The sequence below is a fragment of the Lissotriton vulgaris genome, chromosome 8, assembly GCF_964263255.1.
Source record: "Lissotriton vulgaris chromosome 8, aLisVul1.2, whole genome shotgun sequence".
Taxonomy (NCBI): domain Eukaryota; kingdom Metazoa; phylum Chordata; class Amphibia; order Caudata; family Salamandridae; genus Lissotriton; species Lissotriton vulgaris.
The window spans coordinates 1,529,223,775-1,529,248,425 of NC_141696.1; the positions used below are offsets into that span (position 1 = coordinate 1,529,223,775).

General features: G+C 38.1%; 7 non-coding genes across 7 annotated transcripts; all 7 read right to left on the reverse strand.

The window, feature by feature from the left end:
- Nucleotides 1-1,990: 1,990 nt before the first annotated feature.
- On the reverse strand, nucleotides 1,991-2,063 carry TRNAF-AAA (transfer RNA phenylalanine (anticodon AAA)). Its single transcript has one exon. It is a non-coding gene; the product is annotated as a tRNA-Phe (tRNA).
- Nucleotides 2,064-4,318: 2,255 nt separating this feature from the next.
- Nucleotides 4,319-4,391, reverse strand: TRNAF-GAA (transfer RNA phenylalanine (anticodon GAA)). The gene has a single exon. It is a non-coding gene; the product is annotated as a tRNA-Phe (tRNA).
- A 2,837-nt stretch (nucleotides 4,392-7,228) lies between these two features.
- On the reverse strand, nucleotides 7,229-7,301 carry TRNAF-GAA (transfer RNA phenylalanine (anticodon GAA)). The gene has a single exon. It is a non-coding gene; the product is annotated as a tRNA-Phe (tRNA).
- A 2,838-nt stretch (nucleotides 7,302-10,139) lies between these two features.
- On the reverse strand, nucleotides 10,140-10,212 carry TRNAF-GAA (transfer RNA phenylalanine (anticodon GAA)). Its single transcript has one exon. It is a non-coding gene; the product is annotated as a tRNA-Phe (tRNA).
- Nucleotides 10,213-14,213: 4,001 nt separating this feature from the next.
- TRNAF-GAA (transfer RNA phenylalanine (anticodon GAA)) lies at nucleotides 14,214-14,286 on the reverse strand. The gene has a single exon. It is a non-coding gene; the product is annotated as a tRNA-Phe (tRNA).
- Nucleotides 14,287-19,442: 5,156 nt separating this feature from the next.
- TRNAF-GAA (transfer RNA phenylalanine (anticodon GAA)) lies at nucleotides 19,443-19,515 on the reverse strand. The gene has a single exon. It is a non-coding gene; the product is annotated as a tRNA-Phe (tRNA).
- Nucleotides 19,516-22,938: 3,423 nt separating this feature from the next.
- On the reverse strand, nucleotides 22,939-23,011 carry TRNAF-GAA (transfer RNA phenylalanine (anticodon GAA)). The gene has a single exon. It is a non-coding gene; the product is annotated as a tRNA-Phe (tRNA).
- Between the last annotated feature and the right edge of the window lie 1,640 nt (nucleotides 23,012-24,651).

The window sequence follows — 24,651 nt, forward strand, 5'->3', positions numbered from 1 at the left end:
TCAAGGGGAAGTGGAAGGTAATGCAGACAAGAGTTTACTTTACAAAAAAGCATGAAATGGGAAATATTCATTGTCAAACCTGAAGGTAAGAGAGGTGGAAGCAAGTTTAGAAGGAGGACATAAAGCAAAGTCTATGTTAAATTGATTGTGTTGTAGATCAGTTGGAAAAAATTTGATGAATAGAGAAAAAGTACTACAGCTGATTCCAAGACCTATTTTGTTAGAAGCAAGGAACCTCTCAACTGTGCCGAAACCCGGGATTAAACCAGGGACCTTCAGATCTTCAGTCTAACGCTCTCCCAACTGAGCTATTTCGGCCTGCTTATAGCTGTGGTCTTCATACTTTAATTTAAACCATTTAACAAAATAGATGCAGGACCTGGATTTTTAACCTCACATGGTAGAGATATGTTTTAAGGAGTCCTGTATCATTCCGCAATTAACTGGTGCAATGGGTAAATAGCATTTTTTGGATCCAGGTTAGGTAGTTGTTTTTTTAACTCTGAATGGACTAGCACTATATTACCCAGATATATTTGGCATGAGTAGGTAAGCAATGTCATCTGACTACTGACATCTGTGTTCAAGGGGAAGTGGAAGGTAATGCAGACAAGAGTTTACTTTACAAAAAAGCATGAAATGGGAAATATTCATTGTCAAACCTGAAGGTAAGAGAGGTGGAAGCAAGTTTAAAAGGAGGACATAAAGCAAAGTCTATGTTAAATTGATTGTGTTGTAGATCAGTTGGAAAAAATTTGATGAATAGAGAAAAAGAACTACAGCTGATCCCAAGACCTATTTTGTTAGAAGCAAGGAACCTCTCAACTGTGCCGAAACCCGGGATTGAACCAGGGACCTTTAGATCTTCAGTCTAACGCTCGCCCAACTGAGCTATTTCGGCCTGCTTATAGCTGTGGTCTTCATACTTTAATTTAAACCATTTAACAAAATAGATGCAGGACCTGGATTTTTAACCTCATATGGTAGAGATATGTTTTAAGGAGTCCTGTATCATTCCCCAGTTAACTGGTGCAATGAGTAAATAGCATTTTTGGGATCCAGGTTAGGTAGTTGTTTTTTTAACTCTGAATGGACTAGCACTATATTACCCAGATATATTTGGCATGAGTAGGTAAGCAATGTCATCTGACTACTGACATCTTTGTTCAAGGGGAAGTGGAATGTGATGCAGACAAGAGTTTACTTTACAAAAAAGGACGAAATGGAAAACATTCATAGTCAAACCTGAAGGCAAGATAGGTGGAAGAAAGTTTAAAAGGAGGACAGAAAGCAAAGTCTATGTTGAATTGATCATTTTGTAGATCAGTTGATAAAAATGTTGATAGAGAAAAAAGTACTACAGCTGATTCCAAGACCTATTTTGTTAGAAGCAAGGAACCTCTCAACTGTGCCGAAACCCGGTATTGAACCAGGGACCTTTAGATCTTCAGTCTAACGCTCTCCCAACTGAGCTATTTCGGCCTTCTGATAGCTGGGGTCTTCATACTTTAATTTGAACCATTTAACAAAATAGATGCAGGACCTGGATTTTTAACCTCATATGGTAGAGATATGTTTTAAGGAGTCCCGTATCATTCCCCAGTTAACTGGTGCAATGGGTAAATAGCATTTTTGGGATCCAGGTTAGGTAGTTGTTTTTTTAACTCTGAATGGACTAGCACTATATTACCCAGATATATTTGGCATGAGTAGGTAAGCAATGTCATCTGACTACTGACATCTGTGTTCAAGGGGAAGTGGAATGTGATGCAGACAAGAGTTTACTTTACAAAAAAGGACGAAATGGGAAACATTCATTGTCAAACCTGAAGGCAAGATAGGTGGAAGAAAGTTTAAAAGGAGGACAGAAAGCAAAGTCTATGTTGAATTGATCATTTTGTGGATCAGTTGATAAAAATGTTGATAGAGAAAAAAGTACTACAGCTGACTCCAAGACCTATTTTGTTAGAAGCAAGGAACCTCTCAACTGTGCCGAAACCCGGGATTGAACCAGGGACCTTTAGATCTTTAGTCTAACGCTCTCCCAACTTAGCTATTTCGGCCTGCTTATAGCTGTGGTCTTCATACTTTAATTTAAACCATTTAACAAAATAGATGCAGGACCTGGATTTTTACCTCATATGGTGAGATATGTTTTAAGGAGTCCTGTATCATTCCGCAATTAACTGGTGCAATGGGTAAATAGCATTTTTGGGATCCAGGTTAGGTAGTTGTTTTTTTAACTCTGAATGGACTAGCACTATATTACCCAGATATATTTGGCATGAGTAGGTAAGCAATGTCATCTGACTACTGACATCTGTGTTCAAGGGGAAGTGGAAGGTAATGCAGACAAGAGTTTACTTTACAAAAAAGCATGAAATGGGAAATATTCATTGTCAAACCTGAAGGTAAGAGAGGTGGAAGCAAGTTTAGAAGGAGGATATAAAGCAAAGTCTATGTTAAATTGATTGTGTTGTAGATCATTTGGAAAAAATTTGATGAATAGAGAAAAAGTACTACAGCTGATTCCAAGACCTATTTTGCTAGAAGCAAGGAACCTCTCAACTGTGCCGAAACCCGGGATTGAACAAGGGACCTTTAGATCTTCAGTCTAACGCTCTCCCAACTGAGCTATTTCTGCTTTCTGATAGCTGGGGTCTTCATACTTTAATTTGAACCATTTAACAAAATAGATGCAGGACCTGGATTTTTAACCTCATATGGTAGAGATATGTTTTAAGGAGTCCTGTATCATTCCCCAGTTAACTGGTGCAATGGGTAAATAGCATTTTTGGGATCCAGGTTAGGTAGTTGTTTTTTTAACTCTGAATGGACTAGCACTATATTACCCAGATATATTTGGCATGAGTAGGTAAGCAATGTCAGCTGACTACTGACATCTGTGTTCAAGGGGAAGTGGAAGGTAATGCAGACAAGAGTTTACTTTACAAAAAAGCATGAAATGGGAAATATTCATTGTCAAACCTGAAGGTAAGAGAGGTGGAAGCAAGTTTAGAAGGAGGACATAAAGCAAAGTCTATGTTAAATTGATTGTGTTGTAGATCAGTTGGAAAAATTTTGATGAATAGAGAAAAAGTACTACAGCTGATTCCAAGACCTATTTTGTTAGAAGCAAGGAACCTCTCGACTGTGCCGAAACCCGGGATTGAACCAGGGACCTTTAGATCTTCAGTCTAACGCTCTCCCAACTGAGCTATTGCAGCCTGCTTATAGCTGTGGTCTTCATACTTTAATTTAAACCATTTAACAAAATAGACACAGGACCTGGATTTTTAACCTCATATGGTAGAGATATGTTTTAAGGAGTCCTGTATCATTCCGCAATTAACTGGTGCAATGGGCAAATAGCATTTTTGGGATCCAGGTTAGGTAGTTGTTTTTTTAACTCTGAATGGACTAGCACTATATTACCTAGATATATTTGGCATGAGTAGGTAAGCAATGTCATCTGACTACTGACATCTGTGTTCAAGGGGAAGTGGAATGTGATGCAGACAAGAGTTTACTTTACAAAAAAGGACGAAATGGGAAACATTCATTGTCAAACCTGAAGGCAAGATAGGTGGAAGAAAGTTTAAAAGGAGGACAGAAAGCAAAGTCTATGTTGAATTGATCATTTTGTAGATCAGTTGATAAAAATGTTGATAGAGAAAAAAGTACTACAGCTGATTCCAAGACCTATTTTGTTAGAAGCAAGGAACCTCTCAACTGTGCCGGAACCCGGGATTGAACCAGGGACCTTTAGATCTTCAGTCTAACGCTCTCCCAACTGAGCTATTGCAGCCTGCTTATAGCTGTGGTCTTCATACTTTAATTTAAACCATTTAACAAAATAGATGCAGGACCTGGATTTTTAACCTCATATGGTAGAGATATGTTTTAAGGAGTCCTGTATCATTCCGGAATTAACTGGTGCAATGGGCAAATAGCATTCTTGGGATCCAGGTTAGGTAGTTGTTTTTTTAACTCTGAATGGACTAGCACTATATTACCCAGATATATTTGGCATGAGTAGGTAAGCAATGTCATCTGACTACTGACATCTGTGTTCAAGGGGAAGTGGAAGGTAATGCAGACAAGAGTTTACTTTACAAAAAAGCATGAAATGGGAAATATTAATTGTCAAACCTGAAGGTAAGAGAGGTGGAAGCAAGTTTAGAAGGAGGACATAAAGCAAAGTCTATGTTAAATTGATTGTGCTGTAGATCAGTTGGAAAAAATTTGATGAATAGAGAAAAAGTACTACAGCTGATTCCAAGACCTATTTTGTTAGAAGCAAGGAACCTCTCAACTGTGCCGAAACCCGGGATTGAACCAGGGACCTTTAGATCTTCAGTCTAACGCTCTCCCAACTGAGCTATTTCGGCCTGCTTATAGCTGTGGTCTTCATACTTTAATTTAAACCATTTAACAAAATAGATGCAGGACCTGGATTTTTAACCTCATATGGTAGAGATATGTTTTAAGGAGTCCTGTATCATTCCGCAATTAATGGTACAATGGGTAAATAGCATTTTTTGGATCCAGGTTAGGTAGTTGTTTTTTTAACTCTGAATGGACTAGCACTATATTACCCAGATATATTTGGCATGAGTAGGTAAGCAATGTCATCTGACTACTGACATCTGTGTTCAAGGGGAAGTGGAAGGTAATGCAGACAAGAGTTTACTTTACAAAAAAGCATGAAATGGGAAATATTCATTGTCAAACCTGAAGGTAAGAGAGGTGGAAACAAGTTTAGAAGGAGGACATAAAGCAAAGTCTATGTTAAATTGATTGTGTTGTAGATCAGTTGGAAAAAATTTGATGAATAGAGAAAAAGTACTACAGCTGATTCCAAGACCTATTTTGTTAGAAGCAAGGAACCTCGCAACTGTGCCGAAACCCAGGATTGAACCAGGGACCTTTAGATCTTCAGTCTAACGCTCTCCCAACTGAGCTATTTCAGCCTTCTGATAGCTGGGGTCTTCATACTTTAATTTGAACCATTTAACAAAATAGATGCAGGACCTGGATTTTTAACCTCATATGGTAGAGATATGTTTTAAGGAGTCCTGTATCATTCCCCAGTTAACTGGTGCAATGGGTAAATAGCCTTTTTGGGATCCAGGTTAGGTAGTTGTTTTTTTAACTCTGAATGGACTAGCACTATATTACCTAGATATATTTGGCATGAGTAGGTAAGCAATGTCATCTGACTACTGACATCTGTGTTCAAGGGGAAGTGGAATGTGATGCAGACAAGAGTTTACTTTACAAAAAAGGACGAAATGGGAAACATTCATCGTCAAACCTGAAGGCAAGATAGGTGGAAGAAAGTTTAAAAGGAGGACAGAAAGCAAAGTCTATGTTGAATTGATCATTTTGCAGATCAGTTGATAAAAATGTTTATAGAGAAAAAAGTACTACAGCTGATTCCAAGACCTATTTTGTTAGAAGCAAGGAACCTCTCAACTGTGCCGAAACCCGGGATTGAACCAGGGACCTTTAGATCTTCAGTCTAACGCTCTCCCAACTGAGCTATTGCAGCCTGCTTAAAGCTGTGGTCTTCATACTTTAATTTAAACCATTTAACAAAATAGATGTAGGACCTGGATTTTTAACCTCATATGGTAGAGATATGTTTTAAGGAGTCCTGTATCATTCCGCAATTAACTGGTGCAATGGGCAAATAGTATTTTTGGGATCCAGGTTAGGTAGTTGTTTTTTTAACTCTGAATGGACTAGCACTATATTACCCAGATATATTTGGCATGAGTAGGTAAGCAATGTCATCTGACTACTGACATCTGTGTTCAAGGGGAAGTGGAAGGTAATGCAGACAAGAGTTTACTTTACAAAAAAGCATGAAATGGGAAATATTAATTGTCAAACCTGAAGGTAAGAGAGGTGGAAGCAAGTTTAGAAGGAGGACATAAAGCAAAGTCTATGTTAAATTGATTGTGTTGTAGATCAGTTGGAAAAAATTTGATGAATAGAGAAAAAGTACTACAGCTGATTCCAAGACCTATTTTGTTAGTAGCAAGGAACCTCTCAACTGTGCCGAAACCCGGGATTGAACCAGGTACCTTTAGATCTTCAGTCTAACGCTCTCCCAACTGAGCTATTTCGGCCTGCTTATAGCTGTGGTCTTCATACTTTAATTTAAACCATTTAACAAAATAGATGCAGGACCTGGATTTTTAACCTCATATGGTAGAGATATGTTTTAAGGAGTCCTGTATCATTCCGCAATTAACTGGTGCAATGGGCAAATAGCATTTTTGGGATCCAGGTTAGGTAGTTGTTTTTTTAACTCTGAATGGCCTAGCACTATATTACCTAGATATATTTGGCATGAGTAGGTAAGCAATGTCATCTGACTACTGACATCTGTGTTCAAGGGGAAGTGGAATGTGATGCAGACAAGAGTTTACTTTACAAAAAAGGACGAAATGGGAAACATTCATTGTCAAACCTGAAGGCAAGATAGGTGGAAGAAAGTTTAAAAGGAGGACAGAAAGCAAAGTCTATGTTGAATTGATCATTTTGTAGATCAGTTGATAAAAATGTTGATAGAGAAAAAAGTACTACAGCTGATTCCAAGACCTATTTTGTTAGAAGCAAGGAACCTCTCAACTGTGCCGGAACCCGGGATTGAACCAGGGACCTTTAGATCTTCAGTCTAACGCTCTCCCAACTGAGCTATTGCAGCCTGCTTATAGCTGTGGTCTTCATACTTTAATTTAAACCATTTAACAAAATAGATGCAGGACCTGGATTTTTAACCTCATATGGTAGAGATATGTTTTAAGGAGTCCTGTATCATTCCGGAATTAACTGGTGCAATGGGCAAATAGCATTCTTGGGATCCAGGTTAGGTAGTTGTTTTTTTAACTCTGAATGGACTAGCACTATATTACCCAGATATATTTGGCATGAGTAGGTAAGCAATGTCATCTGACTACTGACATCTGTATTCAAGGGGAGGTGGAAGGTAATGCAGACAAGAGTTTACTTTACAAAAAAGCATGAAATGGGAAATATTCATTGTCAAACCTGAAGGTAAGAGAGGTGGAAGCAAGTTTAGAAGGAGGATATAAAGCAAAGTCTATGTTAAATTGATTGTGTTGTAGATCAGTTGGAAAAAAATTGATGAATAGAGAAAAAGTACTACAGCTGATTCCAAAACCTATTTTGTTAGAAGCAAGGAACCTCTCAACTGTGCCGAAACCCGGGATTGAACCAGGGACCTTTAGATCTTCAGTCTAACGCTCTCCCAACTGAGCTATTTCGGCCTTCTGATAGCTGGGGTCTTCATACTTTAATTTGAACCATTTAACAAAATAGATGCAGGACCTGGATTTTTAACCTCATATGGTAGAGATATGTTTGGAGGAGTCCTGTATCATTCCCCAGTTAACTGGTGCAATGGGTAAATAGCATTTTTGGGATCCAGGTTAGGTAGTTGTTTTTTTAACTCTGAATGGACTAGCACTATATTACCTAGATATATTTGGCATGAGTAGGTAAGCAATGTCATCTGACTACTGACATCTGTGTTCAAGGGGAAGTGGAATGTGATGCAGACAAGAGTTTACTTTACAAAAAAGGACGAAATGGGAAACATTCATTGTCAAACCTGAAGGCAAGATAGGTGGAAGAAAGTTTAAAAGGAGGACAGAAAGCAAAGTCTATGTTGAATTGATCATTTTGTAGATCAGTTGATAAAAATGTTAATAGAGAAAAAAGTACTACAGCTGATTCCAAGACCTATTTTTTTAGAAGCAAGGAACCTCTCAACTGTGCCGAAACCCAGGATTGAACCAGGGACCTTTAGATTTTCAGTCTAACACTCTCCCAACTGAGATATTGCAGCCTGCTTACAGCTGTGGTCTTCATACTTTAATTTAAACCATTTAACAAAATAGATGCAGGACCTGGATTTTTAACCTCATATGGTAGAGATATGTTTTAAGGAGTCCTGTATCATTCCGCAATTAACTGGTGCAATGGGCAAATAGCATTTTTGGGATCCAGGTTAGGTAGTTGTTTTTTAAACTCTGAATGGACTAGCACTATATTACCCAGATATATTTGGCATGAGTAGGTAAGCAATGTCATCTGACTACTGACATCTGTGTTCAAGGGGAAGTGGAAGGTAATGCAGACAAGAGTTTACTTTACAAAAAAGCATGAAATGGGAAATATTCATTGTCAAACCTGAAGGTAAGAGAGGTGGAAGCAAGTTTAGAAGGAGGACATAAAGCAAAGTCTATGTTAAATTGATTGTGTTGTAGATCAGTTGGAAAAAATGTGATGAATAGAGAAAAAGTACTACAGCTGATTCCAAGACCTATTTTGTTAGAAGCAAGGAACCTCTCAACTGTGCCGAAACCCGGGATTGAACCAGGGACCTTTAGATCTTCAGTCTAACGCTCTCCCAACTGAGCTTTTTCGGCCTGCTTATAGCTGAGGTCTTCATACTTTAATTTAAACCATTTAACAAAATAGATGCAGGACCTGGATTTTTAACCTCATATGGTAGATATATGTTTTAAGGAGTCCTGTATCATTCCGCAATTAACTGGTGCAATGGGTAAATAGCATTTTTGGGATCCAGGTTAGGTAGTTGTTTTTTTAACTCTGAATGGACTAGCACTATATTACCCAGATATATTTGGCATGAGTAGGTAAGCAATGTCAGCTGACTACTGACATCTGTGTTCAAGGGGAAGTGGAAGGTAATGCAGACAAGAGTTTACTTTACAAAAAAGCATGAAATGGGAAATATTCATTGTCAAACCTGAAGGTAAGAGAGGTGGAAGCAAGTTTAGAAGGAGGACATAAAGCAAAGTCTATGTTAAATTGATTGTGTTGTAGATCAGTTGGAAAAAATTTGATGAATAGAGAAAAAGTACTACAGCTGATTCCAAGACCTATTTTGTTAGAAGCAAGGAACCTCTCGACTGTGCCGAAACCCGGGATTGAACCAGGGACCTTTAGATCTTCAGTCTAACGCTCTCCCAACTGAGCTATTGCAGCCTTCTTATAGCTGTGGTCTTCATACTTTAATTTAAACCATTTAACAAAATAGACACAGGACCTGGATTTTTAACCTCATATGGTAGAGATATGTTTTAAGGAGTCCTGTATCATTCCGCAATTAACTGGTGCAATGGGCAAATAGCATTTTTGGGATCCAGGTTAGGTAGTTGTTTTTTTAACTCTGAATGGCCTAGCACTATATTACCTAGATATATTTGGCATGAGTAGGTAAGCAATGTCATCTGACTACTGACATCTGTGTTCAAGGGGAAGTGGAATGTGATGCAGACAAGAGTTTACTTTACAAAAAAGGACGAAATGGGAAACATTCATTGTCAAACCTGAAGGCAAGATAGGTGGAAGAAAGTTTAAAAGGAGGACAGAAAGCAAAGTCTATGTTGAATTGATCATTTTGTAGATCAGTTGATAAAAATGTTGATAGAGAAAAAAGTACTACAGCTGATTCCAAGACCTATTTTGTTAGAAGCAAGGAACCTCTCAACTGTGCCGGAACCCGGGATTGAACCAGGGACCTTTAGATCTTCAGTCTAACGCTCTCCCAACTGAGCTATTGCAGCCTGCTTATAGCTGTGGTCTTCATACTTTAATTTAAACCATTTAACAAAATAGATGCAGGACCTGGATTTTTAACCTCATATGGTAGAGATATGTTTTAAGGAGTCCTGTATCATTCCGGAATTAACTGGTGCAATGGGCAAATAGCATTCTTGGGATCCAGGTTAGGTAGTTGTTTTTTTAACTCTGAATGGACTAGCACTATATTACCCAGATATATTTGGCATGAGTAGGTAAGCAATGTCATCTGACTACTGACATCTGTGTTCAAGGGGAAGTGGAAGGTAATGCAGACAAGAGTTTACTTTACAAAAAAGCATGAAATGGGAAATATTAATTGTCAAACCTGAAGGTAAGAGAGGTGGAAGCAAGTTTAGAAGGAGGACATAAAGCAAAGTCTATGTTAAATTGATTGTGTTGTAGATCAGTTGGAAAAAATTTGATGAATAGAGAAAAAGTACTACAGCTGATTCCAAGACCTATTTTGTTAGAAGCAAGGAACCTCTCAACTGTGCCGAAACCCGGGATTGAACCAGGGACCTTTAGATCTTCAGTCTAACGCTCTCCCAACTGAGCTATTTCGGCCTGCTTATAGCTGTGGTCTTCATACTTTAATTTAAACCATTTAACAAAATAGATGCAGGACCTGGATTTTTAACCTCATATGGTAGAGATATGTTTTAAGGAGTCCTGTATCATTCCGCAATTAATGGTACAATGGGTAAATAGCATTTTTTGGATCCAGGTTAGGTAGTTGTTTTTTTAACTCTGAATGGACTAGCACTATATTACCCAGATATATTTGGCATGAGTAGGTAAGCAATGTCATCTGACTACTGACATCTGTGTTCAAGGGGAAGTGGAAGGTAATGCAGACAAGAGTTTACTTTACAAAAAAGCATGAAATGGGAAATATTCATTGTCAAACCTGAAGGTAAGAGAGGTGGAAACAAGTTTAGAAGGAGGACATAAAGCAAAGTCTATGTTAAATTGATTGTGTTGTAGATCAGTTGGAAAAAATTTGATGAATAGAGAAAAAGTACTACAGCTGATTCCAAGACCTATTTTGTTAGAAGCAAGGAACCTCGCAACTGTGCCGAAACCCAGGATTGAACCAGGGACCTTTAGATCTTCAGTCTAACGCTCTCCCAACTGAGCTATTTCAGCCTTCTGATAGCTGGGGTCTTCATACTTTAATTTGAACCATTTAACAAAATAGATGCAGGACCTGGATTTTTAACCTCATATGGTAGAGATATGTTTTAAGGAGTCCTGTATCATTCCCCAGTTAACTGGTGCAATGGGTAAATAGCCTTTTTGGGATCCAGGTTAGGTAGTTGTTTTTTTAACTCTGAATGGACTAGCACTATATTACCTAGATATATTTGGCATGAGTAGGTAAGCAATGTCATCTGACTACTGACATCTGTGTTCAAGGGGAAGTGGAATGTGATGCAGACAAGAGTTTACTTTACAAAAAAGGACGAAATGGGAAACATTCATCGTCAAACCTGAAGGCAAGATAGGTGGAAGAAAGTTTAAAAGGAGGACAGAAAGCAAAGTCTATGTTGAATTGATCATTTTGCAGATCAGTTGATAAAAATGTTTATAGAGAAAAAAGTACTACAGCTGATTCCAAGACCTATTTTGTTAGAAGCAAGGAACCTCTCAACTGTGCCGAAACCCGGGATTGAACCAGGGACCTTTAGATCTTCAGTCTAACGCTCTCCCAACTGAGCTATTGCGGCCCCTTATAGCTGTGGTCTTCATACTTTAATTTAAACCATTTAACAAAATAGATGCAGGACCTGGATTTTTAACCTCATATGGTAGAGATATGTTTTAAGGAGTCCTGTATCTTTCCGCAATTAACTGGTGCAATGGGTAAATAGCATTTTTGGGATCCAGGTTAGGTAGTTGTTTTTTTAACTCTGAATGGACTAGCACTATATTACCCAGATATATTTGGCATGAGTAGGTAAGCAATGTCATCTGACTACTGACATCTGTGTTCAAGGGGAAGTGGAAGGTAATGCAGACAAGAGTTTACTTTACAAAAAAGCATGAAATGGGAAATATTCATTGTCAAACCTGAAGGTAAGAGAGGTGGAAGCAAGTTTAGAAGGAGGACATAAAGCAAAGTCTATGTTAAATTGATTGTGTTGTAGATCAGTTGGAAAAAATTTGATGAATAGAGAAAAAGTACTACAGCTGATTCCAAGACCTATTTTGTTAGAAGCAAGGAACCTCTCAACTGTGCCAAAACCCGGGATTGAACCAGGGACCTTTAGATCTTCAGTCTAACGCTCTCCCAACTGAGCTATTTCAGCCTTCTGATAGCTGGTGTCTTCATACTTTAATTTGAACCATTTAACAAAATAGATGCAGGACCTGGATTTTTAACCTCATATGGTAGAGATATGTTTTAAGGAGTCCTGTATCATTCCCCAGTTAACTGGTGCAATGGGTAAATAGCATTTTTGGGATCCAGGTTAGGTAGTTGTTGTTTTAACTCTGAATGGACTAGCACTATATTACCTAGATATATTTGGCATGAGTAGGTAAGCAATGTCATCTGACTACTGACATCTGTGTTCAAGGGGAAGTGGAATGTGATGTAGACAAGAGTTTACTTTACAAAAAAGGACGAAATGGGAAACATTCATTGTCAAACCTGAAGGCAAGATAGGTGGAAGAAAGTTTAAAAGGAGGACAGAAAGCAAAGTCTATGTTGAATTGATCATTTTGTAGATCAGTTGATAAAAATGTTGATAGAGAAAAAAGTACTACAGCTAATTCCAAGACCTATTTTGTTAGAAGCAAGGAACATCTCAACTGTGCCGAAACCCGGGATTGAACCAGGGACCCTTAGATCTTCAGTCTAACACTCTCCCAACTGAGCTATTGCAGCCTGCTTATAGCTGTGGTCTTCATACTTTAATTTAAACCATTTAACAAAATAGATGCAGGACCTGGATTTTTAACCTCATATGGTAGAGATATGTTTTAAGGAGTCCTGTATCATTCCGCAATTAACTGGTGCAATGGGCAAATAGCATTTTTGGGATCCAGGTTAGGTAGTTGTTTTTTTAACTCTGAATGGACTAGCACTATATTACCCAGATATATTTGGCATGAGTAGGTAAGCAATGTCATCTGACTACTGACATCTGTGTTCAAGGGGAAGTGGAAGGTAATGCAGACAAGAGTTTACTTTACAAAAAAGCATGAAACGGGAAATATTCATTGTCAAACCTGAAGGTAAGAGAGGTGGAAGCAAGTTTAGAAGGAGGACATAAAGCAAAGTCTTTGTTAAATTGATTGTGTTGTAGATCAGTTGGAAAAAATTTGATGAATAGAGAAAAAGTACTACAGCTGATTCCAAGACCTATTTTGTTAGAAGCAAGGAACCTCTCAACTGTGCCGAAACCCGGGATTGAACCAGGGACCTTTAGATCTTCAGTCTAACGCTCTCCCAAATGAGCTATTTCGTCCTTCTTATAGCTGGGCTTCTTCATACTTTAATTTGAACCATTTAACAAAATAGATGCAGGACCTGGATTTTTAACCTCATATGGTAGAGATATGTTTTAAGGAGTCCTGTATCATTCCCCAGTTAACTGGTGCAATGGGTAAATAGCATTTTTGGGATCCAGGTTAGGTAGTTGTTTTTTTAACTCTGAATGGACTAGCACTATATTACCTAGATATATTTGGCATGAGTAGGTAAGCAATGTCATCTGACTACTGACATCTGTGTTCAAGGGGAAGTGGAATGTGATGCAGACAAGAGTTTACTTTACAAAAAAGGACGAAATGGGAAACATTCATTGTCAAACCTGAAGGCAAGATAGGTGGAAGAAAGTTTAAAAGGAGGACAGAAAGCAAAGTCTATGATGAATTGATCATTTTGTAGATCAGTTGATAAAAATGTTGATAGAGAAAAAAGTACTACAGCTGATTCCAAGACCTATTTTGTTACAAGCAAGGAACCTCTCAACTGTGCCGAAACCCAGGATTGAACCAGGGACCTTTAGATCTTCAGTCTAACACTCTCCCAACTGAGATATTGCAGCCTGCTTACAGCTGTGGTCTTCATACTTTAATTTAAACCATTTAACAAAATAGATGCAGGACCTGGATTTTTAACCTCATATGGTAGAGATATGTTTTAAGGAGTCCTGTATCATTCCGCAATTAACTGTTGCAATGGGCAAATAGCATTTTTGGGATCCAGGTTAGGTAGTTGTTTTTTTAACTCTGAATGGACTAGCACTATATTACCCAGATATATTTGGCATGAGTAGGTAAGCAATGTCATCTGACTACTGACATCTGTGTTCAAGGGGAAGTGGAAGGTAATGCAGACAAGAGTTTACTTTACAAAAAAGCATGAAATGGGAAATATTCATTGTCAAACCTGAAGGTAAGAGAGGTGGAAGCAAGTTTAGAAGGAGGACATAAAGCAAAGTCTATGTTAAATTGATTGTGTTGTAGATCAGTTGGAAAAAATTTGATGAATAGAGAAAAAGTACTACAGCTGATTCCAAGACCTATTTTGTTAGAAGCAAGGAACCTCTCAACTGTGCCGAAACCCGGGATTGAACCAGGGACCTTTAGATCTTCAGTCTAACGCTCTCCCAACTGAGCTATTTCGGCCTGCTTATAGCTGTGGTCTTCATACTTTAATTTAAACCATTTAACAAAATAGATGCAGGACCTGGATTTTTAACCTCATATGGTAGAGATATGTTTTAAGGAGTCCTGTATCATTCCGCAATTAACTGGTGCAATGGGTAAATAGCATTTTTGGGATCCAGGTTAGGTAGTTGTTTTTTTAACTCTGAATGGACTAGCACTATATTACCCAGATATATTTGGCATGAGTAGGTAAGCAATGTCATCTGACTACTGACATCTGTGTTCAAGGGGAAGTGGAAGGTAATGCAGACAAGAGTTTACTTTACAAAAAAGCATGAAATGGGAAATATTCATTGTCAAACCTGAAGGTAAGAGAGGTGGAAGCAAGTTTAGAAGGAGGACATAAAGCAAAGTCTATGTTAAATTGATTGTGTTGTAGATCAGTTGGAAAAAATTTGATGAATAGAGAAAAAAAACTACAGCTGATTCCAAGACCTATTTTGTTAGAAGCACGGAACCTCTCAACTGTGCCGAAACCCAGGATTGAACCAGGGACCTTTAGATCTTCAGTCTAACGCTCTCCCAACTGAGCTATTTCGGCCTTCTGATAGCTGGGGTCTTCATACTTTAATTTGAACCATTTAACAAAATAGATGCAGGACCTGGATTTTTAACCTCATATGGTAGAGATATGTTTTAAGGAGTCCTGTATCATTCCCCAGTTAACTGGTGCAATGGGTAAATAGCATTTTTGGGATCCAGGTTAGGTAGTTGTTTTTTTTAACTCTGAATGGACTAGCACTATATTACCCAGATATATTTGGCATGAGTAGGTAAGCAATGTCATCTGACTACTGACATCTGTGTTCAAGGGGAAGTGGAATGTGATGCAGACAAGAGTTTACTTTACAAAAAAGAACGAAATGGAAAACATTCATAGTCAAACCTGAAGGCAAGATAGGTGGAAGAAAGTTTAAAAGGAGGACAGAAAGCAACGTCTATGTTGAATTGATCATTTTGTAGATTAGTTGATAAAAATGTTAATAGAGAAAAAAGTACTACAGCTGATTCCAAGACCTATTTTGTTCGAAGCAAGGAACCTCTCAACTGTGCCAAAACCCGGGATTGAACCAGGGACCTTTAGATCTTCAGTCTAACACTCTCCCAACTGAGATATTGCGGCCTGCTTACAGCTGTGGTCTTCATACTTTAATTTAAACCATTTAACAAAATAGATGCAGGACCTGGATTTTTAACCTCATATGGTAGAGATATGTTTTAAGGAGTCCTGTATCATTCCGCAATTAACTGGTGCAATGGGCAAATAGCATTTTTGGGATCCAGGTTAGGTAGTTGTTTTTTTAACTCTGAATGTACTAGCACTATATTACCCAGATATATTTGGCATGAGTAGGTAAGCAATGTCATCTGACTACTGACATCTGTGTTCAAGGGGAAGTGGAAGGTAATGCAGACAAGAGTTTACTTTACAAAAAAGCATGAAATGGGAAATATTCATTGTCAAACCTGAAGGTAAGAGAGGTGGAAGCAAGTCTAGAAGGAGGACAGCAAGCAAAGTCTATGTTGAATTGATTGAGTTGTAGATCAGTTAAAAAAAATTGGATGAATACAGAAAAAGGACTACAGCTGATTCCAAGTCCTATTTTGTTAGAAGCAAAGAACCTCTCAACTGTGCCGAAACCCGGGATTGAACCAGGGACCTTTAGATCTTCAGTCTAACACTCTGCCAACTGAGCTATTTCGGCCTGCTGATATCTGTGGTCTTCATACTTTAATTTGAACCATTTAACAAAATAGATGCAGGACCTGGATTTTTAACCTCATATGGTAGAGATATGTTTTAAGGAGTCCTGCATCATTCCGCAATTAACTGGTGCAATGGGTAAATAGCATTTTTGGGATCCAGGTTAGGTAGTTGTTTTTTTAACTCTGAATGGACTAGCACTATATTACCCAGATATATTTGGCATGAGTAGGTAAGCAATGTCATCTGACTACTGACATCTGTGTTCAAGGGGAAGTGGAAGGTAATGCAGATAAGAGTTTACTTTACAAAAAAGCATGAAATGGGAAATATTCATTGTCAAACCTGAAGGTAAGAGAGGTGGAAGCAAGTTTAGAAGGAGGACATAAAGCAAAGTCTATGTTAAATTGATTGTGTTGTAGATCAGTTGGAAAAAATTTGATGAATAGAGAAAAAGAACTACAGCTGATTCCAAGACCTATTTTGTTAGAAGCAAGGAACCTCTCAACTGTGCCGAAACCCAGGATTGAACCAGGGACCTTTAGATCTTCAGTCTAACGCTCTCCCAACTGAGCTATTTCGGCCTTCTGATAGCTGGGGTCTTCATACTTTAATTTGAACCATTTAACAAAATAGATGCAGGACCTGGATTTTTAACCTCATATGGTAGAGATATGTTTTAAGGAGTCCTGTATCATTCCCCAGTTAACTGGTGCAATGGGTAAATAGCATTTTTGGGATCCAGGTTAGGTAGTAGTTTTTTTAAATCTAAATGGACTAGCACTATATTACCCAGATATATTTGGCATGAGTAGGTAAGCAATGTCATCTGACTACTGACATCTGTGTTCAAGGGGAAGTGGAATGTGATGCAGACAAGAGTTTACTTTACAAAAAAGGACGAAATGGAAAACATTCATAGTCAAACCTGAAGGCAAGATAGGTGGAAGAAAGTTTAAAAGGAGGACAGAAAGCAAAGTCTATGTTGAATTGATCATTTTGTAGATCAGTTGATAAAAATGTTGATAGAGAAAAAAGTACTACAGCTGATTCCAAGACCTATTTTGTTAGAAGCAAGGAACCTCTCAACTGTGCCGACAACGGGGATTGAACCAGGGACCTTTAGACCTTCAATCTAACGCTCTCCCAACTTAGCTACTTAGGCCTGCTTATAGCTGTGGTCTTCATACTTTAATTTAAACCATTTAACAAAATAGATGCAGGACCTGGATTTTTAACCTCATATGGTAGAGATATGTTTTAAGGAGTCCTGTATCATTCCCCAGTTAACTGGTGCAATGGGTAAATAGCATTTTTGGGATCCAGGTTAGGTAGTTGTTTTTTTAACTTTAAATGGACTAGCACTATATTACCCAGATATATTTGGCATGAGTAGGTAAGCAATGTCATCTGACTACTGACATCTGTGTTCAAGGGGAAGTGGAATGTGATGCAGACAAGAGTTTACTTTACAAAAAAGGACGAAATGGAAAACATTCATAGTCAAACCTGAAGGCAAGATAGGTGGAAGAAAGTTTAAAAGGAGGACAGAAAGCAAAGTCTATGTTGAATTGATCATTTTGTAGATCAGTTGATAAAAATGTTGATAGAGAAAAAAGTACTACAGCTGATTCCAAGACCTATTTTGTTAGAAGCAAGGAACATCTCAACTGTGCCGAAACCCGGGATTGAACCAGGGACCCTTAGATCTTCAGTCTAACGCTCTCCCAACTGAGCTATTGCGGCCTGCTTATAGCTGTGGTCTTCATACTTTAATTTAAACCATTTAACAAAATAGATGCAGGACCTGGATTTTTAACCTCATATGGTAGAGATATGTTTTAAGGAGTCCTGTATCATTCCGCAATTAACTGGTGCAATGGGCAAATTGCATTTTTGGGATCCAGGTTAGGTAGTTGTTTTTTTAACTCTGAATGGACTAGCACTATATTACCCAGATATATTTGGCATGAGTAGGTAAGCAATTTCATCTGACTACTGACATCTGTGTTCAAGGGGAAGTGGAAGGTAATGCAGACAAGAGTTTACTTTACAAAAAAGCATGAAACAGGAAATATTCATTGTCAAACCTGAAGGTAAGAGAGGTGGAAGCAAGTTTAGAAGGAGGACATAAAGCAAAGTCTATGTTAAATTGATTGTGTTGTAGATCAGTTGGAAAAAATTTGATGAATAGAGAAAAAGTACTACAGCTGATTCCAAGACCTATTTTGTTAGAAGCAAGGAACCTCTCAACTGTGCCGAAACCCGGGATTGAACCAGGGACCTTTAGATCTTCAGTCTAACGCTCTCCCAACTGAGCTATTTCGTCCTTCTGATAGCTGGGGTCTTCATACTTTAATTTGAACCATTTAACAAAATAGTTGCAGGACCTGGATTTTTAACCTCATATGGTAGAGATATGTTTTAAGGAGTCCTGTATCATTCCCCAGTTAACTGGTGCAATGGGTAAATAGCATTTTTGGGATCCAGGTTAGGTAGTTGTTTTTTTAACTCTGAATGGACTAGCACTATATTACCTAGATATATTTGGCATGAGTAGGTAAGCAATGTCATCTGACTACTGACATCTGTGTTCAAGGGGAAGTGGAATGTGATGCAGACAAGAGTTTACTTTACAAAAAAGGACGAAATGGGAAACATTCATTGTCAAACCTGAAGGCAAGATAGGTGGAAGAAAGTTTAAAAGGAGGACAGAAAGCAAAGTCTATGATGAATTGATCATTTTGTAGATCAGTTGATAAAAATGTTGATAGAGAAAAAAGTACTACAGCTGATTCCAAGACCTATTTTGTTAGAAGCAAGGAACCTCTCAACTGTGCCGAAACCCAGGAACCTTTAGATCTTCAGTCTAACACTCTCCCAACTGAGATATTGCAGCCTGCTTACAGCTGTGGTCTTCATACTTTAATTTAAACCATTTATCAAAATAGATGCAGGACCTGGATTTTTAACCTCATATGGTAGAGATATGTTTTAAGGAGTCCTGTATCATTCCGCAATTAACTGGTGCAATGGGCAAATAGCATTTTTGGGATCCAGGTTAGGTAGTTGTTTTTTTAACTCTGAATGGACTAGCACTATATTACCCAGATATATTTGGCATGAGTAGGTAAGCAATGTCATCTGACTACTGACATCTGTGTTCAAGGGGAAGTGGAAGGTAATGCAGACAAGAGTTTACTTTACAAAAAAGCATGAAATGGGAAATATTCATTGTCAAACCTGAAGGTAAGAGAGGTGGAAGCAAGTTTAGAAGGAGGACATAAAGCAAAGTCTATGTTAAATTGATTGTGTTGTAGATCAGTTGGAAAAAATTTGATGAATAGAGAAAAAGTACTACAGCTGATTCCAAGACCTATTTTGTTAGAAGCAAGGAACCTCTCAACTGTGCCGAAACCCGGGATTGAACCAGGGACCTTTAGATCTTCAGTCTAACGCTCTCCCAACTGAGCTATTTCGGCCTGCTTATAGCTGTGGTCTTCATACTTTAATTTAAACCATTTAACAAAATAGATGCAGGACCTGGATTTTTAACCTCATATGGTAGAGATATGTTTTAAGGAGTCCTGTATCATTCCGCAATTAACTGGTGCAATGGGTAAATAGCATTTTTGGGATCCAGGTTAGGTAGTTGTTTTTTTAACTCTGAATGGACTAGCACTATATTACCCAGATATATTTGGCATGAGTAGGTAAGCAATGTCATCTGACTACTGACATCTGTGTTCAAGGGGAAGTGGAAGGTAATGCAGACAAGAGTTTACTTTACAAAAAAGCATGAAATGGGAAATATTCATTGTCAAACCTGAAGGTAAGAGAGGTGGAAGCAAGTTTAGAAGGAGGACATAAAGCAAAGTCTATGTTAAATTGATTGTGTTGTAGATCAGTTGGAAAAAATTTGATGAATAGAGAAAAAAAACTACAGCTGATTCCAAGACCTATTTTGTTAGAAGCACGGAACCTCTCAACTGTGCCGAAACCCAGGATTGAACCAGGGACCTTTAGATCTTCAGTCTAACGCTCTCCCAACTGAGCTATTTCGGCCTTCTGATAGCTGGGGTCTTCATACTTTAATTTGAACCATTTAACAAAATAGATGCAGGACCTGGATTTTTAACCTCATATGGTAGAGATATGTTTTAAGGAGTCCTGTATCATTCCCCAGTTAACTGGTGCAATGGGTAAATAGCATTTTTGGGATCCAGGTTAGGTAGTTGTTTTTTTTAACTCTGAATGGACTAGCACTATATTACCCAGATATATTTGGCATGAGTAGGTAAGCAATGTCATCTGACTACTGACATCTGTGTTCAAGGGGAAGTGGAATGTGATGCAGACAAGAGTTTACTTTACAAAAAAGGACGAAATGGAAAACATTCATAGTCAAACCTGAAGGCAAGATAGGTGGAAGAAAGTTTAAAAGGAGGACAGAAAGCAAAGTCTATGTTGAATTGATCATTTTGTAGATCAGTTGATAAAAATGTTAATAGAGAAAAAAGTACTACAGCTGATTCCAAGACCTATTTTGTTAGAAGCAAGGAACCTCTCAACTGTGCCAAAACCCGGGATTGAACCAGGGACCTTTAGATCTTCAGTCTAACACTCTCCCAACTGAGTTATTGCGGCCTGCGTACAGCTGTGGTCTTCATACTTTAATTTAAACCATTTAACAAAATAGATGCAGGACCTGGATTTTTAACCTCATATGGTAGAGATATGTTTTAAGGAGTCCTGTATCATTCCGCAATTAACTGGTGCAATGGGTAAATAGCATTTTTGGGATCCAGGTTAGGTAGTTGTTTTTTTAACTCTGAATGGACTAGCACTATATTACCCAGATATATTTGGCATGAGTAGGTAAGCAATGTCATCTGACTACTGACATCTGTGTTCAAGGGGAAGTGGAAGGTAATGCTGACAAGAGTTTACTTTACTAAAAAGCATGAAATGGGAAATATTCATTGTCAAACCTGAAGGTAAGAGAGGTGGAAGCAAGTTTAGAAGGAGGACATAAAGCAAAGTCTATGTTAAATTGATTGTGTTGTAGATCAGTTGGAAAAAATTTGATGAATAGAGAAAAAAAACTACAGCTGATTCCAAGACCTATTTTGTTAGAAGCACGGAACCTCTCAACTGTGCCGAAACCCAGGATTGAACCAGGGACCTTTAGATCTTCAGTCTAACGCTCTCCCAACTGAGCTATTTCGGCCTTCTGATAGCTGGGGTCTTCATACTTTAATTTGAACCATTTAACAAAATAGATGCAGGACCTGGATTTTTAACCTCATATGGTAGAGATATGTTTTAAGGAGTCCTGTATCATTCCCCAGTTAACTGGTGCAATGGGTAAATAGCATTTTTGGGATCCAGGTTAGGTAGTTGTTTTTTTTAACTCTGAATGGACTAGCACTATATTACCCAGATATATTTGGCATGAGTAGGTAAGCAATGTCATCTGACTACTGACATCTGTGTTCAAGGGGAAGTGGAATGTGATGCAGACAAGAGTTTACTTTACAAAAAAGGACGAAATGGAAAACATTCATAGTCAAACCTGAAGGCAAGATAGGTGGAAAAAAGTTTAAAAGGAGGACAGAAAGCAAAGTCTATGTTGAATTGATCATTTTGTAGATCAGTTGATAAAAATGTTAATAGAGAAAAAAGTACTACAGCTGAATCCAAGACCTATTTTGTTAGAAGCAAGGAACCTCTCAACTGTGCCAAAACCCGGGATTGAACCAGGGACCTTTAGATCTTCAGTCTAACACTCTCCCAACTGAGATATTGCGGCCTGCTTACAGCTGTAGTCTTCATACTTTAATTTAAACCATTTAACAAAATAGATGCAGGACCTGGATTTTTAACCTCATATGGTAGAGATATGTTTTAAGGAGTCCTGTATCATTCCGCAATTAACTGGTGCAATGGGCAAATAGCATTTTTGGGATCCAGGTTAGGTAGTTGTTTTTTTAACTCTGAATGTACTAGCACTATATTACCCAGATATATTTGGCATGAGTAGGTAAGCAATATCATCTGACTACTGACATCTGTGTTCAAGGGGAAGTGGAAGGTAATGCAGACAAGAGTTTACTTTACAAAAAAGCATGAAATGGGAAATATTCATTGTCAAACCTGAAGGTAAGAGAGGTGGAAGCAAGTCTAGAAGGAGGACAGCAAGCAAAGTCTATGTTGAATTGATTGTGTTGTAGATCAGTTAAAAAAAATTGGATGAATACAGAAAAAGGACTCCAGCTGATTCCAAGTCCTATTTTGTTAGAAGCAAAGAACCTCTCAACTGTGCCGAAACCCGGGATTTAACCAGGGACCTTTAGATCTTCAGTCTAACACTCTGCCAACTGAGCTATTTCGGCCTGCTGATATCTGTGGTCTTCATACTTTAATTTGAACCATTTAACAAAATAGATGCAGGACCTGGATTTTTAACCTCATATGGTAGAGATATGTTTTAAGGAGTCCTGCATCATTCCGCAATTAACTGGTGCAATGGGTAAATAGCATTTTTGGGATCCAGGTTAGGTAGTTGTTTTTTTAACTCTGAATGGACTAGCACTATATTACCCAGATATATTTGGCATGAGTAGGTAAGCAATGTCATCTGACTACTGACATCTGTGTTCAAGGGGAAGTGGAAGGTAATGCAGACAAGAGTTTACTTTACAAAAAAGCATGAAATGGGAAATATTCATTGTCAAACCTGAAGGTAAGAGAGGTGGAAGCAAGTTTAAAAGGAGGACATAAAGCAAAGTCTATGTTAAATTGATTGTGTTGTAGATCAGTTGGAAAAAATTTGATGAATAGAGAAAAAGTACTACAGCTGACTCCAAGACCTATTTTGTTAGAAGCAAGGAACCTCTCAACTGTGCCGAAACCCGGGATTGAACCAGGGACCTTTAGATCTTCAGTCTAACGCTCTCCCAACTGAGCTATTTCGGCCTGCTTATAGCTGTGGTCTTCATACTTTAATTTAAACCATTTAACAAAATAGATGCAGGACCTGGATTTTTAACCTTATATGGTAGATATATGTTTTAAGGAGTCCTGTATCATTCCGCAATTAACTGGTGCAATGGGTAAATAGCATTTTTGGGATCCAGGTTAGGTAGTTGTTTTTTTAACTCTGAATGGACTAGCACTATATTACCCAGATATATTTGGCATGAGTAGGTAAGCAATGTCAGCTGACTACTGACATCTGTGTTCAAGGGGAAGTGGAAGGTAATGCAGACAAGAGTTTACTTTACAAAAAAGCATGAAATGGGAAATATTCATTGTCAAACCTGAAGGTAAGAGAGGTGGAAGCAAGTTTAGAAGGAGGACATAAAGCAAAGTCTATGTTAAATTGATTGTGTTGTAGATCAGTTGGAAAAAATTTGATGAATAGAGAAAAAGTACTACAGCTGATCCCAAGACCTATTTTGTTAGAAGCAAGGAACCTCTCGACTGTGCCGAAACCCGGGATTGAACCAGGGACCTTTAGATCTTCAGTCTAACGCTCTCCCAACTGAGCTATTGCAACCTGCTTATAGCTATGGTCTTCATACTTTAATTTAAACCATTTAACAAAATAGATGCAGGACCTGGATTTTTAACCTCATATGGTAGAGATATGTTGTAAGGAGTCCTGTATCATTCCGCAATGAACTGGTGCAATGGGCAAATAGCATTTTTGGGATCCAGGTTAGGTAGTTGTTTTTTTAACTCTGAATGGACTAGCACTATATTACCTAGATATATTTGACATGAGTAGGTAAGCAATGTCATCTGACTACTGACATCTGTGTTCAAGGGGAAGTGGAATGTGATGCAGACAAGAGTTTACTTTACAAAAAAGGACGAAATGGGAAACATTCATTGTCAAACCTGAAGGCAAGATAGGTGGAAGAAAGTTTAAAAGGAGGACAGAAAGCAAAGTCTATGTTGAATTGATCATTTTGTAGATCAGTTGATAAAAATGTTGATAGAGAAAAAAGTACTACAGCTGATTCCAAGACCTATTTTGTTAGAAGCAAGGAACCTCTCAACTGTGCCGAAACCCAGGATTGAACCAGGGACCTTTAGATTTTCAGTCTAACACTCTCCCAACTGAGCTATTGCAGCCTGCTTATAGCTGTGGTCTTCATACTTTAATTTAAACCATTTAACAAAATAGATGCAGGACCTGGATTTTTAACCTCATATGGTAGAGATATGTTTTAAGGAGTCCTGTATCATTCCGGAATTAACTGGTGCAATGGGCAAATAGCATTCTTGGGATCCAGGTTAGGTAGTTGTTTTTTTAACTCTGAATGGACTAGCACTATATTACCCAGATATATTTGGCATGAGTAGGTAAGCAATGTCATCTGACTACTGACATCTGTGTTCAAGGGGAAGTGGAAGGTAATGCAGACAAGAGTTTACTTTACAAAAAAGCATGAAATGGGAAATATTAATTGTCAAACCTGAAGGTAAGAGAGGTGGAAGCAAGTTTAGAAGGAGGACATAAAGCAAAGTCTATGTTAAATTGATTGTGTTGTAGATCAGTTGGAAAAAATTTGATGAATAGAGAAAAAGTACTACAGCTGATTCCAAGA